The 18,126-nt window shown below is 45.7% G+C and overlaps 1 protein-coding gene and 1 long non-coding RNA gene across 6 annotated transcripts in view; one reads left to right on the forward strand and one right to left on the reverse strand.

The window, feature by feature from the left end:
- The window catches only part of cacna1g (calcium voltage-gated channel subunit alpha1 G), a 76,930-nt gene that overhangs the window by 8,402 nt on the left and 50,402 nt on the right, over positions 1 to 18,126 (forward strand). The window lies entirely within an intron of this gene.
- On the reverse strand, positions 14,769 to 16,458 carry LOC148383044 (uncharacterized). The gene is made up of 3 exons (XR_015854034.1): positions 15,949 to 16,458; positions 15,209 to 15,667; positions 14,769 to 15,119 (listed from the first exon to the last, which is right to left on the reverse strand). It is a non-coding gene; the product is annotated as an uncharacterized LOC148383044 (long non-coding RNA).

An 18,126-nucleotide genomic window follows, 5' to 3' on the forward strand; every position in this document is an offset into this window, starting at 1 on the left:
ATGCCGCCCGCCTTCAAGTGCCTTGAAGAGCATCAAATCAGTTAGCCACTGGAGATTGTTGCCTTTGCACTTAAAACACTTGCCTGCGTAGTCCTTATGTTGGTTGTCTGCTGTTCCATTAGCGTTAGCATTCCGTTGGTGCTTTCAAGGTAGGTGTAGACTTTCCAAAGTTGCCCAAAAAAAATCACTCATGGTATGTTTTCTCGGTTTGAATGTGATTGTAAACAACGGTTTGCTGATACGTATGTAGTGATGGTCAAACGAAGCTTCAAATTTGCTTCATCAACGTTAAATTATAGAATGCTATCAATGTACAATGCGGGGCTCATATAAAATGAGGAAAGGCTCTTATTGACGAATTAAAGCCCAAAGGACTTGCATTATGATGGATGGCTCGGTAAAGAGTCGCACCTCCGATACATCTTTCTTGACGGCTTCCTCTTTTCTCCTCACCAACTGCCTCCCTCCCTCCCTCACTCTCTTTCTTTTTTTTCCACCCTGTATTTTTTTCATCAGAACCTTCCAGCAAAATCAGTGCGGTGAGATACTTGAGTAAGATGCTGTCTACAGGCCTCTCACTGTGTGTGAACTTATCACATTCTAATAAGTTGGCCTTATTCCATTGGCCTTTTAGTCTGCTCTGTTTTGCTCAGCTGGTGAAGACCCCCACTTGCACCTACTATCAAACCATTCGCCTGGCATTTGGCCCAAATCACTGTGGCATTTCCAGTTTCACAGCCATTAGAGCTTAATGTCTCCAGGGTGACGATGGCAGAGCGGATGCTCTTGAATCGGATCACAGCAGTATTAGAACGTTTAGTTCCAAGACTGAACCTTGCTTGCTATCTGAGGAACAACTCCACACACCTATGCTGTGATTCACTCGGCGCACCCGGGGGCCAGATCCGGCCCGCCACGTCATTTGACGTGGCCCGCAAAAGCAACAAATGTGTCAACTTCATGTTTCTTGTCAAAATAGCCAAATTGTCAATTGAGATATTGTACTGATCTTTTGTCAAAAGCCCACTTTGAAAGTCAATTCCAATTGTTTTTTATGATTATGTTTATGAGAGCATCTTAAGTCACCAAAAAGAGTTTGCCACCTCTGCATAGCGGCTATGCTCGTATCTTTTCACTGCTAAGTCGAAGGACGTGCTCCTTAGCCCCTCTGCTTTATGTCTTGATGAATATTTCCCCTTCGTAGTCTAGCCACCGCTGTATCATCTTTGTTCCCATTTCCCTTCCAGTGCGTGCATGTGCACAATTACACGCATACCGGTCTGCATCATTGTATAATATCTGGCATGGCCATTAGTCGTCTTCAATCAGGAAAGAATCTGCTCCATCTTCCATTGCCTCGCTCCCGTCTCTCTGTGGGTGTGTGTGTGTGTTTTGCAGTGATGCTTGATTTATGCAGATGGAGACGAAGAGGGAAGCCCTTGTCTGTTCCCCTTGAGGAGGATGTGCTCGGCTTTGTGTGTGCGTGTGTGCAGACGTGAAACGCGGTGTGCGTTTACCTGTGTTTTAGTTTCTTAGCATGGCATTTGCAAGGATACACGACGGCGGTCTGTCTTTGGCAGTGTGAAGGTGTGTTTTTACACTGGCTGACTCATAGTGACACACACGCATGCATATACGTACGTACGTATGTGAGCCAGCCTTGAGACTTGCGCTTTCGGCGTCCCTAGTTAACATGTTTAGGCTTTCCAATAAGATGTGGTGACAAAAGCAGTTGCAGACTTTTCCGTCGCTCTCCTTCTAGAGAGACGCTGAGCGAGCGAGAGAGCGAGCGAGAGAGCGAGAGGCCTGTTTTGAATCTGCTTCTAATTTAAAGTATTCCTTGGCTGTTCTCCTCTGGGTCCTAAGCCCCTCGGAATTGTGGGTTTTTGTCACGTATAAAACAAACACAAATTCATTTCATAAGTAAAAGCTTGTGCCTGCCGATGGCTCATTGGGGAGCTCAACTTGCCCGTCCGTCCGTCCGTGCGTCCGTCCGTATTGAACAAAAGCTGTTTATCGCTTACAAAATAGAAAGCTAGGATCGGACAATGGGAACGCAATAGATAAACCCATACGTCCATATTTGGCATTCTTTTCATTTTCAAGACAAAGGACTTCCAGGACTTCTCTTCTGACCTTTAGACACCTGACCCTGCCGCCTCTTGGTACTGAACATGATACTTCGCAACAAGACGGTTTTGGCGAGGCAACTGGGGTCCTCGAGGGTGTCCTACACGTTTTGCTGTTGATTCAAACGATCAGGATTGTTATCCAGCGTCCTTGCCAATGATCGGAGCTTTTGAATCAGGTGTGTTGACCGGAGTTGCCTATCCATGACTTTGAGCATATTGCTTCTCAATACTGCTACTACGGTTTGTCCTAAGACTTGGATGGAAACATACAGCCAATCAGTAGACGCAAAGAAATTCCCTCACCTTTGTGGGTGGTGATTTCCAGTGGCCTGCCTGGAATATCCCAAAGCGAAAGCTCCTAATGAGTGATTACTCAATTTCCCTATACGGCAATTAGCTCCAAATGATCTCATTCAGTGGGTCTGTAAGAATTCATAATTATACAAAACAGCAACACATTCCTCCTTTTCCGGGGGGGGGGGCTCGCTTATGAAGCAGATTGTGCAGTCATGATTATGATGATTAGCATTGTTCTTGAGCTGCGGAAAATCTTTTGTATCTTTTTCTTCCGATTTTCAGCAGTCCTTTATTTTTCTTTCTTTTAAATCGGAGGGTCCGCAACTCGTTTTGCTGGAGGTTTGTCGTTTCGGGCAGCACGGACCCCTTCCGCGGGTTTGTTTCCACGTAGCACCGATGTCGAACAAGAATCTGATATGAGCCGCCGCGTGTCATTGAAGATTAGGCAGCTCTGCCGCTCTTTAGCCGTAATGACCCGCCAGATTGATGTCTGGCCACTTACGAGCACTCTCATAAATCAGACACCATTTTGAATTATTCAGCACATCTTTGCCCCAAGGAGACATGGACGGGGGGCGGGGGGGGAGAACAGGTGGGACATATTAGCAACAGGATTGTGTTCTGTGACAATTCAACTGAATTTGGAGGCGGCGACAAGTAAGCAGAGTTAGCTGTGCAATGTGAGAAAACAAAAGCCAGTTAAGAAGAGAAAACACTGTCTAGGGAGAAATTTAGACACCAGCTTTGGCCCCGCAAAAAAACCCTCAAATGAACACAAGTGAGGAGAGCCCGAAGTGATGAGATGGAACTTAATTGTTCCCTTTGGAAAGATTTCATGTGCAGGCAGCTGAATTAACTTTATAGCACAGGGATGGGGGGGAATGCATGCCAATAGAAGGATTTTTTTTAATATGTATTCTCTTTATTTATACTATATATATATATATTTATTTTTTGAATGGCTATACTCATTCTACTCCTTCAGTGTAAAATTGAAATGATACCATGGTCAGTCTTGAAAGAGGGACGACATCATGCTGTGTTTGTGTGGGGCGGGCTCCAGTCGACTAGAACTTGTGGCGCACATGCGATCCATTCTAATGAACAAATAACCCACAATAACTTCCCATAATAACCACAATGACTTCTGAATGGGATATCACGCTCCCATAATTGCCGTGTGTGTGTGTGCTCAGTAATGCAATTGTGCGCTCCCAGGAACGACACGATCAATCTTCTTGCGTGCGTGACATTTCTTCTTGTTATAATATTTATTCCAGGGTGAGTTGTGCTCAAATGACACGACGGAAGCGGCAGACGTGCATACGTCGACACGGACACTCGCACACCCAATTAGAAGCATCATCTTGTCTTTATGAAGCTCCTGATCAAAGCCTTCTTCTTGTCTTCCTTCATGCAAGCAAACAGAAAGAGGAGGGGGGGGACTTTGTGGATGCTGATGCTTGATATGGAAAAAAGAGTACGCATCTGCCTTGTGTGTGTGTGTGTGTGTGTGTGTGTGTGTGTGTGTGTGTGCGTTGTGCAGGCGTCCAATCAGCAGCAGCAGCAAATGCAAGCCTTTAACCCCCTCAGAGTCCTGAGTCAGCAACATCACTGTCAATGAGGCCAAGGAATATTAGAGCATGTGTGTGGGTGGATGGATGGATGTGTGTGTGTGCATGCTTGGAGAAAAGAAACAAAACATTGATGCACCTGTTTAATGAAAAATGCATTTGTAATAGAAATGCAAGAAATAGTCTTGTATTTGACAGGGATGTGGAGGAGTCAATACGGAGTTTGGAGCGTGTGATGGCTTGCCACTCTTTTTGTTCTCGTATTAGTGGTTGCGCCGTGCGTGCGTTATTTGTTTGGCTTCCTTCCGCCTCCCACAGGCACTCACTCACTGACTCACTCACTCACTCACTCACGTACGCACGCACGCACGCGCGCACTCGCTCGCTCACTCGCTCGCTCACTCACTCACTCACTCGCTCGCTCGCTCGCTCGCTCGCTCGCTCGCTCACTCACTCACTCACTCACTCACTCACTCACTCACTCACTCACTCACTCACTCACTCACTCACTCACTCACTCACTCACAGGTCTCTGGATGCCACTGTCGACACGGCCTCGTCGGTTTTGGCGCCCAAGATGTTTGGTAAGAGATGAAGCAGATTTTGGTGCTGGTTTCACTTTGGCTAGTTTTTCAATTGATTGAGGTTTTGTGTCTCGTGCCTCATCTTAACAGCCTTCCCTGGCGTCATGGTCTCCTGGTCTGCGATGTGGCTTTGCCTCGCTCAGTACACCTGAGGGAACTCTGCTCCCGCTTTCTCCTGGCTGACATGCGAGTGCTATGTGTCGGATGAGAGGGAGGTGACCGTATCGGTAGCAAATGGCCTCGGTTGACCCGAAGCACCCGCCCCCCCCCCCAGCTTAGCGTAGCACGTCATCAATCGTACATTCGGCGCAATGTCTAGAAAGGGCGCTGGGGAAATCCGTCCATCTTTTTGTCTCCTCCTCGCGTGCGTATTTGCGAGACCCCTGTACGATGGGGGAAAGAAGGATTCTTGTCTATAATCCGAGATGTCGTGAGGCTTCTGGCCACGGCGCAAGTCATTTTCCGCATTTCCTTAGCCGGAGGAAAGAAAAACGTCGAGCGGATTTTATCGGCCTCCTTTCACTTTCTTTCACGGCCTGGACTAAACGATTGAACATTTCCCATCGCGTTGCTATCGTAAGATCACGGTCGTGGTTTTGGCTGTAGTTTGAGAAGCGAGCGCTATCAAGTGCGTGCGCCTTAACTGACTCCCGCTCTCTTTGAAAGGCTTGTGGCGCAATGAAAACGTTTGAAGTGAATTGAGGCTTGCTTTCCTGCCATATTTCTGCCTGCTCCAAAAAAGTGATGGCTGACTCTAAGTGGAGCACAATGCTTGAATGACCAGTGCTCGGGCGCCCCACCCATGGATAGCTGTAATTTGACATTTCTGAAGGTCCCCATTTTTGGAGTGTTTGGACCAAAACATTAGGCAAGCTAATGAGAAGGTTGTCCAAGTCGTTCTGCTGTGTGGTATAATCACAGCTACAGATTAGCTAGCCCTGGTTGGCACGGAAATCGAATCCCCAAACGCTTCCAGTGCGCAGCCGAGTCATAAAGCACTTTGTTTAATCAAAGGTGCGCGCTATTGAGGGCCTGTGTTGCATTGTCTTGGCCGTCCGTGGCTGCATCTTCCACCTCGACACGCTTCCTGGTTGGCGAGGAGCAGGGATTCTGTGCTTTGTCAGAGGGCAGCTCTGTCTTGGATCTCTGTGTTTTGATTCCAAATCCACTATATACAAGTGTGTTCTTTCATTGTTTTATTTTGGAGCTCTTCCTCCCTCCCTCCACGGAAGACCTCACTTTCTGCCGTTTGCTTCGATTCACTGCTGACCACACAGCACCATTCTTTCTTTCTGTCTGTCTTTCTTTCTTTCTTTCTTTCTTCCTTTATCCTCTGCTGTTTCCTGGGTGTATAGGAATTTTTCTCGAGCTCCAGTTCACTAATCAATTCCCTCTTGAGTCAGTCAAGCCCTCCCTCCCTCCCTCCCTCTTTCCTCGCCACCCTCCATTTTCTCCCTTCACATCTATTAGATATGCCTCATTTTCCCTTTCTGCCAAAACTGCGGTGGCCTGGTATGTCACCTGAGTTTAAGAAAAAAAAAAAATCTCCCGCCTGCATTTTGCTCTCCTGCCGTTGGTTCCATTATCTCTCATTATGTCAGTTTGGGGTGGTTTGTTCCCGTCTGGGCCCTGCGCCCTCATCTTCTCCTTTCTTTCTCTCAAGCATTTTTAACCTGCACTGTACACGCAGTAAGAGTCGAAAGCCAAAGTCAAAACTGCTGTCCGCCACCTCCTTCCACTTTCTATCTTTGATGGCATCCCCCATTTTTCTTGGGGTCTTCACCTGTTATACGACCTCCCTCCCTCCCAGCAGCTTCTCCTCTTCCGTGGTTCCTCTCCCACCTCCCTCCCTCCCTCCCTCCTTTCTAACTTGTTTGCATTTTCATTGGCCATATTGCAGTGATTTGCACCATCTCTCTCTCTGTCTCTCTCTCTCTCTGTCTCCACATCAAAGCGGAAGCGCTAAGTTTGGTGGTGTTCACATCCCTGAGAGGGTCAATTGAATCATGGGCGCTTTTCGCTTTCATCTTCCCAACCTCCCGCATTCTTTGCCATTCTTTGTGTGCCTCCGCGACTCTCGTCTCTGCTATTTGTCATGGAATTTACACTTGTGTACTTGTGTCAACGTTGATTGATGTTTTTGCTCATCTCTTTTCCCCACTTGGCTCGTTCACTCTGCCTCCCTGTCTTGGCCGGTCTGTCAGCTGAATAAACAAGGCGTCTTAATCGAGATTTCTTGACGTCAGCAAGCTGGTCCGCAACCTCTGTCATCTGGATTTGAGGTCATAGGGCTTTATTTCTGGTTCCCCTCCGGAGACCTCTTCAATGAGACGAGACTAGCTCAGGAACGCATGGCGGGCACAGAAACAAAATCCACGACAGCTTCAACCATTCAACGTGGAGTGGGGAAAAGCCACAGCAGATGTGGCAGGCAGTGGCTTCCATCCTTGGGGCTTTACAAGGGACCCAAATCACTGACCCAGCATGATTTCACGCAGGAGGCCATTGTGCTGTCTTTACATCGATGAGTATCAAAGGAATTACACACACGCACCCACCCACCCAGCCAGCCCCACTTGGGACTCGGAGCGAGCCAGCCAGCCAGCCAGCCAGCCAGCCAGCCCCTGTGTAATCTCGGGACTGCTTTAGTGAGAACTGAAGTTGAGCCGCTCAGCTTATCCGCCGTTGTTGTCTTGACCGCGAAGAAAATCACAGACAAAACTCCCAAACAAATGTGATGGTACAAAACACACTGACTGCATGGATTTTGTTCCGGTTGGAGTGCCTCAAAGGTCTATGGTCAAAGGTCACCCTTGCATTTCGTCCAAAAAAACAACGTGCGCTATTTCTACGATCATGAATGCCGCTTACTTCCTTTGCGCTCATTACTTCTTCTTTCTCTCGCATTTGATTTCTCCAATTTTTCCAACCTCAAAGCAAAAGAAAACCAAAGCAAAACTCTGAATACAATTGCCATCTTATTTTGTTTCCCTTTGGAGCCAACTCCCTCCGTCCAAATAAGTCAACTCGCTTCTCAAGCTACATTCTGTAGATGTCCCCATCCAGAGTCAAGTCAGTGTGGGAATGTTTTCATGGGCCCTGAGTGCTAAAACGTGACCAATAATAATCTTAGCAGGCTTTTTGTTGCTTTGCCATTGCTTACTGTCAGTAAGTAGAGGGCTCCTTTGATTGCGCTCCGCTGTTCAGTTTGGAAATCAACTATTACGCTGAAGGTCGCAAAGCAGAGTAGCGGAAAGGCAAAAGTTGTAGCCTGATGGTGGGAGGGAGGGAGGGAGGGAGGGAATGCACCGTCGTGTCCCAAACAGCGGGGAAGTCCCGAGGGAGCGATACATTCTGCTTGCGCTCCTTTGCCTTCTTTTTTCTCCGTCTTCATCTCCCACCACCCGCTTTGATGAACTTCTCTCTTTTGCCTTGTTAGCTTTGAATGCCTTGCTTTGCTAGGGCTTCAAGGGTGGACAGCGTGTATACAGTACATTTCGCTCCACTGTGGAGCATATTGTATCAACCCTTACATACCAGAACGTCTGTGTGTGCGTGTGTGTGTGTGGGGGGGGGGGGGGGGGGGGGGGGGGCTGGAGGAAAAGTGGCGAGAGCATGGCTTCCCTCCAAACTTCACAAGACAACTTTACTGCCTACTCCAGGACAGAAACACTGAAGCAGTCCCAAAATAGTTGCCCGGCTATTTGTAAGCACTTTTATTGTAAAATGGCTGTGGTTGACGTGCCGATCCAAACACGAGCGAAAATGTACCACGTACGATTCCAGTTGGCATCCAGATCAGGTTCTTATGGCCATGTTGACACTTGATGGTGTCATCCCATTGCAGTCCCGTTTGATGAATGCACATTCAGTAGCTGCTTGTCTAAGCTGAGAGCAGACACAAACGTGTAATATATGACTTGGGAGACCCGCCACTTGTTAGGATGTGGGATTTTATGACATGTTGTGAATTCTCAACATGTGGTTCCCATTTCCCCATAAAGTGGAGCGCAGCGCAGCGAAATCAAGATGTATGCGAGCAAACCATGCTCACTGGATCAGCCCTTTGTTTTCGTTTCTTTTTTCTCAAGCTTTGCGCTGATCCATGCCCTTTGACTTAGTGACCCAGCCAGCAATAGTTCCTAATGGCCGCTCGCTCTTGCAGTTAATTGCCGGCCGGTCCCTGTCAGCGTGTCCTTATTGAGTTGCCTGGATGATCTATTGTGCGGTCGTGGACTCATTACTTGAATGCTCCTGCACTGACAACTATGCATTACAAGAGTAGGCTGGCATCTACTAAATGCGCTCTTGACACGTCCTTGTCGACGCTAATAGTCAACACCGACTTGCGCCGCCGAGATGTCCATTATATTGTATGACCGACGCCCGTATTTGCTGAGCCCTTCGTCCAGCCGTGGTCGCTGCGTGCTCGGATACTGGTCGAGTTGCAGCGATGGAAACATCAGCTTGCTTTATCCAACAATGATGGAGGGAGGTGTGGTTCCATGCAGGACTGTGATTGGTTAGAACTTCTTTTCATTCATATGGCATTTTTGGGATCTAAAAGACTTGCCCAAAATGATAAATGTCTTACTTTAGTGTGCTCATGGATTCAATCTGTATTAGATAACAAAAAAAGCTCCATAACTCTGCATTCCATTACTGAGCCACAAACACTTCACGCAAAACAAAGTCCTGAACTTTTACAGCAGCTGTTGTGAGAAAATTAGCAAATGGCGCACGCACGCACGCACGCACGCGCGCACACACACACACACACACACGCACTACCTCAACACACATTCACTATAAAGTATTTTAATTTGCACGACAGGCAAGAAACCTTCTCAGCAATGGAACGGCAAACGCTCTGCTGAAATGAAGCTTTAATTGTCAAATTCCTGAGCCGTCAGCCAGGATCATGCGATCCATTAAATTGGTCCTACTGTGAGTGTGTACCTGTCAAATATACTCATGCTAAAGGACATTAAACAAAGATTTTCCCACTACGTACGTACGTATATGCAGATTGGCAGTACTGGCAAGAAATGGGCTCTTTCTTCCACATCAAGTTGAGTTAGTTCCAAACACAGACACAGCTTTTCTTTACTGTGGTGACCTTTGAGTCCCTGCTTTGTTGATACATCCAGTATGAGAGTGCTATTGATTTCATCCTTTCACACTGGCAAGAAAAAGGAGCACTTCTCCGGCCCATGCTCTTCACATCAAGAAAATAATTCCACTCACTGACAATATACAACAGAGACAGTCGTGATGACTTGGAGTTCAGTGTTGACTTGGATTGACTTCTCTAGAAAATCACTTTGACATTTCAAATGATCGTAAAATAGAATCCAAAAACATCTTGACTGATTCTGTAGTTGTGTTGGAAAAATCTGCTGCTGCTGCTGGTAATACTTAATAAGTGTAAATACAAAATAAAAATCAACGCTAAATTGTGTGTGAGTGTGAGTGATTGGGTTATCTATACGCTCCTGCAGCTCCACGGTGAACGCTGGTCCAAAATCAGCTGGGATTGGCTCCAGCTCACCCGTCACCCTCACGAGGACACGCACAATAGCAAATGGATGGATGGATGGATGGATGAATGGATGAATGGATGGAGGATGAGTCATCTCGCTCCAAAAAAAAAAAAGACCTTTTCAGAAGGACCTCGCATATTTTAGCATTTATAATACGGTCATGTTTTTTTTTTTTTTTTTTTAATCCTTTAACGTTCCACCATCCTGCTCATTCTGAATATATGCTGTTTTTCCTTGAGACTCTTGAACACAAAGTTAGGCGTTGTATTTCTAATATATATATATATAGTATATGTTTTTGGGGTTTTTTTAACCACCATTTTACTGGTTACACTGGGACAAGAAATGCCTCTAAATACTACTTTATGCAGTGCTGTTATAAAGCCCTTCAACGACAATAATAAGATCGAGACAATATGTCTACCAGATTTTTTTTTTTTTTTTTTAATTTCTTTTCTTTTCTTCAGTACACAGCTCTGTTTATTGAGATGTACAGAGTGCAATGCATCATGGGAGCTCCCTTGATATAGTCAACGGCGCCTGCAGCAACATAACAAGGCTTGGGGCTTTTTCTGATATGAAGCACTCCTTTCCGCTTTTGCTGTCAACACTATTGTTTTTGTAGCCGGCCGGCGCTCTTGCTTATTCGTGTGTGTGTGTGTGTGTGTGTGTGTGTGTGTGCGTGCGTGCGAAGTGAAGGTGTGGAGAACGATGTGTGACCATTAGCATGATCACATCAGGACACTCATTCCTTTGGGGCAATGTGAGCAAACGATAGGATCTACTTTTTCCATAACAAGCCAGTGGGAGAAGTGAGCATTACATTTATTTGTCACCCTCCCTCCTTGTATATACGATACGTAGTGTGTCAAATGGATTCATTGTAATAGTTCAAAATAGAAAATGAGTCCAAGTAGTTTGGGGATAAGTCTACTTTTGCTTGTTTGGATCATGTGCTGACATTGTTTTTGTCGCTCAAGTATTTATCCTAATCAATGGGGCCTTGTGTCTTCTAACAATCAATATTTCATCCTATTTCACATCCCTGATGGAAGTTCATCTATCAAGTGGCCAAGTGGCTTGGCGAGAGAAAAAAAACCAAATGATCAGTCCAAAGCAATTGACAAGTCGCTGGGCTGGTGGGCACAGAGGCTAATGTGTGTCAAATACATGGTCACACTCGCATCTCGTCCGCTATACGACTAATGGATCGGTGGGTGAAAATAGGGCAAGCGTGCCGGCTGGCTGGCTGGCTGGCTGGCTGGCTGGCTGGCTGGCTGGCTGGCTGGCTGGCTGGCTGGCTGGCTGGCTGGCTGGCTGGCTGGCTGGCTGGCTGGCTGGCTGGCTGATGCTGCATCACCGCTGTGAGGTCATGTGTGCTTGGTTAACTTTGACAGCGTTGGATGGGTTGGTGGGTGGGTGGGAGGAGAGAGAGAAAGGGAATTCTTCCATCAAACGTGCAGCTGAGCATATGGACGCGTTCAGAGTATGCATTTGTATTGTCGTCGGACACTTTTCTTTGTTACCTTGGGCCCAAATGGGACAGTGACCCAGCAGCTCCAACAGAAGGCAAGGCAGTGGAAGCAAATCATTCCAATGTTCAATTTCAAATGTTCTAATCTTTCATTGTTCAGGCTTGTTTATTCTTTTCTCTTTCCAAACCTATGAAGACAAACTCTTATTATACTCCAGAACTTTTGAACGAATTTGATGTTCATTGCCAGTGCAAAGATGCACTCCAAGAACTTTTGGATCCCATTTACGACTTCCTATTTCCGCTGCAGTTGCCGTTCAAATGAAGTTAATATCCTTACAGCCCTACCACACAAAAGTGGCTCCAATGCCTGCCACACAGTATAGCCACTATTTCATTTCATAGATGGAGCACTTTAGCGGCAATGTGCCACAATCTCATAACGCAAGCACTAGTTACCGAGACAAAACAAATCAAAGTTGATTTATTGTCAGTATTAGGTGCCCGCTTGTCAAAGTGACTTTAAAAAAAAACAAAACGTAAACACGGGTGCGCTAGAATGCGCTTCAAGTGGGCTCATGCAGCGATTGGTGACTGATTGCAAATAATCTTAATTATCTTCGGTCCCCGGAGTGGCATTACGCTGTATGTAAACAGCTCCCCCGGCCAGGGTTGATCGTCTACTGTATTTCCTCTCATCTAATCTAAAGTCTTTATGTCCTCTCTTTTGGCACATATCCTGCTCCTCCATTTATGGCAGCACTTGCGTGGTTGTTTTTGCGTCGAGGCACTTTTTGTGTAGTCTAAGCGTCAGATCTGTGTGTGTGTGTGTGTGTCTCCTAAAACTCAAAAGCTTTTGAGTGTGACATGCACTGACAGCATCACCCAGCTGAACCAAGCTGTCACTGTTGTTGCCCAAAGCGAAAGCCACCTTTGGAATTCAGCTTCAAAAAATGCTTCCTCTATCTGGCTCCCCACAAAAAAAAAAAAAAAAAAAAAAAAGCCAAGCTTTGAAGGATTTTCCTCTCTATAAATCCGTTTCAGAGTTTTCTCTCTGTGTTTTTGTGGCATGTTGTTGTCTTCCCTTGTTGAATCCCTCGGAGAAATGCAATGCTTTTTGCATGGCTCGAAATAGTGTTAGAATTTGCTAAAAACAAAAAAGAAAGAAATGGTCATATTTACTCCGTTTTAATCCATCAAGGAGGTGCAAGAAATATAATCAACTGGATCCAGGTAAAAAAATCTTTGTGGGTATTTTCCCCAGAATTATTATTCTTCTGTTCATTTCCACCCAACCCACATAGGGGTTATCAGGAATGATGAAGAATTCCTAGAATATGTCCTTTTTTGTTTTGCAGATCCACAGAGATACCTTTGGCCCCTTCAAGGAAGGAAACAAATCTTAGCTCCGCCACTGCTTGCAATCAACATCGTGTTTCCTTTTTGAGCCGCACATATGAGTGTTTTGGTAACTTAGTTGGGAATAGTGCACTGTGGCGCTCATGTCTCGCCCGGCACACCACAGGTGAAGACAGACAGACAGACAGACAGACAGACAGAGAGAGAGAGAGAGAGAGATACATTAGTGAATGATGGTCCAGTTAGCACCAGACTGGCTCCCACCTGCTTCCTGTTTGGAGTCATAGTGTGCTTGCTTGCTTGCTTGCTTGGATGGTTTCAGGTTTTACTGTTCTTTCTTCACTTACCGTCTTTGTCGGGATGTATGACGGTCATACTTTCCATCCTTCCTAGAGTCATTAACTGGAGTTTTCGGTGCACCGCTGCCGGGCAAAGACATCGTGTCTCCGTAGTGAGTATAGGCTTGGGAGTAGTAGATGGTGCACATAGGACACGTTAGAAGGAGTGGGAAGGGGGTGGCGGCGGCGGCGGCCTCTGGCCTGTCACCTGACACTTCAAACAGCTTTCCCCAATGTTTTCCATTGCATTACAATTCCACTCTTCCATGGCTTCATTCTGGAAAACCTGTGGGCCTCTTTTGAACTTGATTTCCACAGTCCTCTGACTGAATCAGAGAAAACTCAAATCCCAACTATATCTAGATTTGATCTTTTTTGTATCAGAACAGAACAATCGGCCAATATTAGCGGCGGACATTTCCACCATCAAATGGCAACGCTCGCCTTAATCGGTGTGTGGTGGCTCCTTTTCGAAAGCTCTTCCTCTTTTCAACTGAAGTGGAAGTGTTAACATGCAGTGGGACTGACTAGAGGCCAGAAATCAAGTGTTGAATTGCGCACGACTGCCTTTTTACTGCAGGCCACCCACCAAATGTTCAGGCGGTAATGCTTTCCAAGCATTTTCTTTCTCTGCGACTGAAATCAAACATGTGACTGAGAATATTGTCCGTAAAGAAAGCATTTGGATGCAACTTGAGAAATACTCGAAAAGAGTTCTTGACTCGTGAACGTTTGAATTGGTTGTCTTTCCATTTGTCATCTTTGTTTGTGCTCAATTGGATTTGCCTTGTTTACAGACTTGTTTGGCCTCCCAAACGCGCGCGCACACACACACACACACCACTCACTGGCACTTGTATTCTTGAAGACTGCTTCTGGCAGCAGTTTGATTGTTTTGATTTGTTTTCCCAAGTATCAAAGTCAGTCTCTGCGGCTGCGGCGGCGCTTCCGCGCTAATTTGCGCAGCCCACAAGACTACTGTCGAATGACACTTCCAAAGACGTTTTACAGCGAGCCCGACCGAGACAGTAAATCCACAAGCTTTATAGGGAATCCTCCGTTAATTAGGAATGACCTGGCCCAGAGTGGGTTTTCTTGAATCTTCCTTCTGAAACAAATCCCCGTTGAGCTCAAAGGAACTGTCTGAACACACATCTTTTAATCTGCTTTCAAATAGACAAAAGACTGATGGCAAGGCCCGGCTTGCCAACCTTTTTTATGTCCCAGCTCCAATCAAAGTGTTGTCATCCATAAGTCTTCTACTTAGCACATAACTCTTTTATAGCTTTGGAATGGAAGCACTATTGATCAAGGTAATGCTGATAATTTATTGAAGGAGATGAATTAGCGGTGTGGGAAGCATGAGGGATTTCCACTATCAATAAAGCGCACATCAGCAGCGCGAGCTATGGACCTTGTCACATTTCAACTCCCCTCCTCCGTGGCGAGGGACGGAGGGAGGGAGGAAGGGAGGGAGGGAGGATTAAGGCTTCAGGTTCTCTCTGTCAGTCCTAACGAGAGGATGGAGGAAAGAAATCAAAGGGTCGCTCCAGCAAGTTTCACGGCGAGGCCTCGAATAGCACAAGTAAACAAAGAGACAAATGTATCCTAAAACGATGTCAAAAGTCCAAGTCCAAGTCAAAGTCTGCTTTATTATCAATTTCTTCACATTGTCGTGGTAAATGCAAGATGCTTGTCAGTTTTGCATCGGTGAATTTCTTCACTTCCTCCAAGACGAGAATGGATTGTTCAGCCAAGTTCCGCTCTCGTTTGCAGATGCATCACTCATTAGTGCTTGGTGAGCCCAGTCAATTACAGCTGCAATCAGGACATATTACTGATACTCATCGGAATCAATTTAACAGGGCTTAGCACAACACAACCGGTTGGGCCCGTTAGAAACTTACAAGAGGGAAACGCGCACCTCTTCATCTTGTCCACGGAGATACGTACGTACTTGCTTGATTGATTGTTAAACTTCACACAAGTCACAGGTCGCTAATTGAGCTCAATTGAGGTAGGTCTTTTGTTTGTGCCGGAACAACCTTCCATAGAACTGAATGAAAAATCACTGGAAACCGTATCAAACGTGCTTATTTGTATGGAAAGAATAAATCATAAAATATCAAATAAGAATCATTTGTTTAATCATAAAATAAAATAATGACAAAAAATCCATTCATCATATCAGAGCCAATCAAACCTTTTTTTTCTTTTGGAGTGAAAAGAACCTTTCATTCTTTGTTCAGTTCAATCGAAAGAGTTTGTGATCTAATTTTACTGCACATCTGACTGCCCTACCTCCTGTCCGTCCGTCCGTCCGTCCCTTTGTTGAGCCAGTCAAAGACACATTGTAAGATGTGCACCTGTGAAGGCAGAAAAAAAAAAAACCTTGACCACTGTGCTGTCCAGGGAGCCTGTTTACTGTAAATGAATCTGTTGGTTTGAAAATATACTCATTGCATCTTTAGACTCATGCAATTAGTCACTCTTAATGCCCATATTACAATTCAAAGTGTGTGTGTGTGTGTGCGTGTGCGTGTGTGTGCGTGTGTGTAATTGCAACCATATGTGCTCACATTCCTTAACTGTACATAGCATCAACACTCATGACAATGCCCAAACACACAGAGGCAGACTTCCTTACCATAGGCGCCAAAAAGTGACTTGATCGAGAGCGTAAACATTTTCCTTGTTGTCATGGAGAGATCAACAGTGCGCATGTGTGCCTTTGCCCTTCTCGTCGTGATAGTGGTATGTGAAGGAAGGGCTGCGTGAGAAAAGTGGCAGGGAGGGAGGGAACGAGGCTCTTGTCTGGGTTATGCATTAGAACCTCCCCACAGTTTGGTGCGGTTCAACCCTCAGAGCGCCGAGGAAGGAGTAGCAAGAATTTGAAAGAAAAGCGATAGAGTCGTTTGACGAGCTCCTTTTGCCTTTCACGTACGACGTACTTGCCGCCTACCTTTCTTTGCCGTTCTGCTTTTGCGGCTTCGATCCTCGGCTTCTCTGCTTTCTGCTTTCTGCTTTGCTCGCTGCCAGGAAACGAGCTTGGCTGTAAGGAGAGGCCGGCCGGAGCAGATGAGTGAGGGAGATGTACAGACCGGCGCAGTCATTCCATGTATTATACATGAAGTAGTAGTCCCACCATGTCACAATTATTTACAACCGTCGCCCTTTTAATCAGCTTTTATTTGTGTGACCTCATTGCAGAATGAAGATTTTGCATTTTCACCCCCAACGTTCCCTCCGGGGGCCAGATACGACCCGTCGCATCATTTGATGTGGCCCGCCAAGACAAATTTTCCATCCACTTTGTGTCATGACTAAAATGACTAATTGTCTTCACTTTAAAAACTAAATCGAGCTATTGCTTCCAATTTTTATTTCCATTCATTTTGTGAAAGTATTTGAACAATTTTTACTAGTCTCTGATTTCAAAACTAGTTCTCAGTTTGTAATGTAGCCTATACTGTATCGAGAAAACGTTGACAATCTCCGAGGAAAACCATGACTACGAGTACAACGATTGCCGTTGTTAGCACTGATTGCTAATTAGCTTTCTCCGGTCCTCTAAATATTTGAGCACGGCTTTTATGTCTTGGAATTGTTGCACATATATACAGTGTGTGTGTGTGTGTGTGTCTGTGTGTGTGTATTACAGTAGCGTGCCTTTGCAAGCTTATCTAATATTAAGTTGCGCTCTGTTCTGGATCCGATTAGTCGCAATGATGAAGTTCAGCTCTGGTTAATCACGCTAGTTCCTACACGAATGTGCATTTTTCTCATATCGCTTCTTCTTGCATCTTTCATTTCGGGCAGGCATGCTCCCCTTTTTTTTTTTTTGCTAGGCCTTCCTTTGAATTCTTTTGTGAATACTACGAGCTGACCTCTTGCTAACCCTGTTTGTGCAACTCCAGAGCTCAAAGAGCTGGCTTTGCCTTCTTCATGTTCTTGTTGTCACATTGCCACTGTTGCTGAAATTGAAAGTTTCCGCTTCCAAGTCAATTCCAGACAGCACAGCGATGAAGACGTGACTTCACACAATACTTCCCAATGAAAGAGTGCGTTGCTTAGCAACTCCTGGTCCACCGTGGCAAGCTCCAGGGGTGATGAGACTTTTCTTCTTTTAGCATTAAAGCAGTGCACAAACTCACTTGTTGCCAATATGATACGTATATAATCTCATGATCATATATTTGATGATTAGAATAAGATTTGTTGTTTGTGCTAATACATGAGGATTGGTTATGAAATATGAACCTAATTTGCATAGATTTAAGACGGCCTCCTCTGCATTAGCAAATTCATGCACAGGGACAATGAAAGTGTTTTTTTCCTTTTTTTTTTTTCCTCCCCAAATGAACACTATTTTAAATTTGCATGTTTGCTTTGGTCCATTTTCAAAGCCGTGGCTGTCACGTGCCGCTGCTTCTTCCCCTTTCTTCCCGTTTCTTCCCCTTTCTTCCCGTTTCTTCCCCTTTCTTCCCGTTTCTTCCCATTTCTTTCTTTCTTTCTTTCTTTCTTTCTTTCTTTCTTTCTTCCCGTTTCTTTCTTTCTTTCTTCCTTCCTTCCTTCCTTCCTCATCGCCATTGGCCTGTCACTCGCCGTCATCCAAGGTCTCTCGCATCCTTCCCCCCTCCCCTCCCCCGCCTTCCCTCCGTCCATCAAGTTGGCCTTCTCCCACCACTCGGCTCAGCTTGCCCATTTTTCTTGCCACTTTTCATATGGTAGTCCCCGGCCGGCCGGCCGCCCGCCCGCTACAGGCAGCATTTTCTTTCCCTCCTCAATGGCATAGTAACTCCTGAGTCAGGCTGCCATGTCAGCA

This window comes from Syngnathus floridae, chromosome 18 (genome assembly GCF_059516105.1).
Source record: "Syngnathus floridae isolate MCC-2025c chromosome 18, RoL_Sflo_1.0, whole genome shotgun sequence".
In the NCBI taxonomy this organism is placed as follows: Eukaryota; Metazoa; Chordata; class Actinopteri; order Syngnathiformes; family Syngnathidae; genus Syngnathus; species Syngnathus floridae.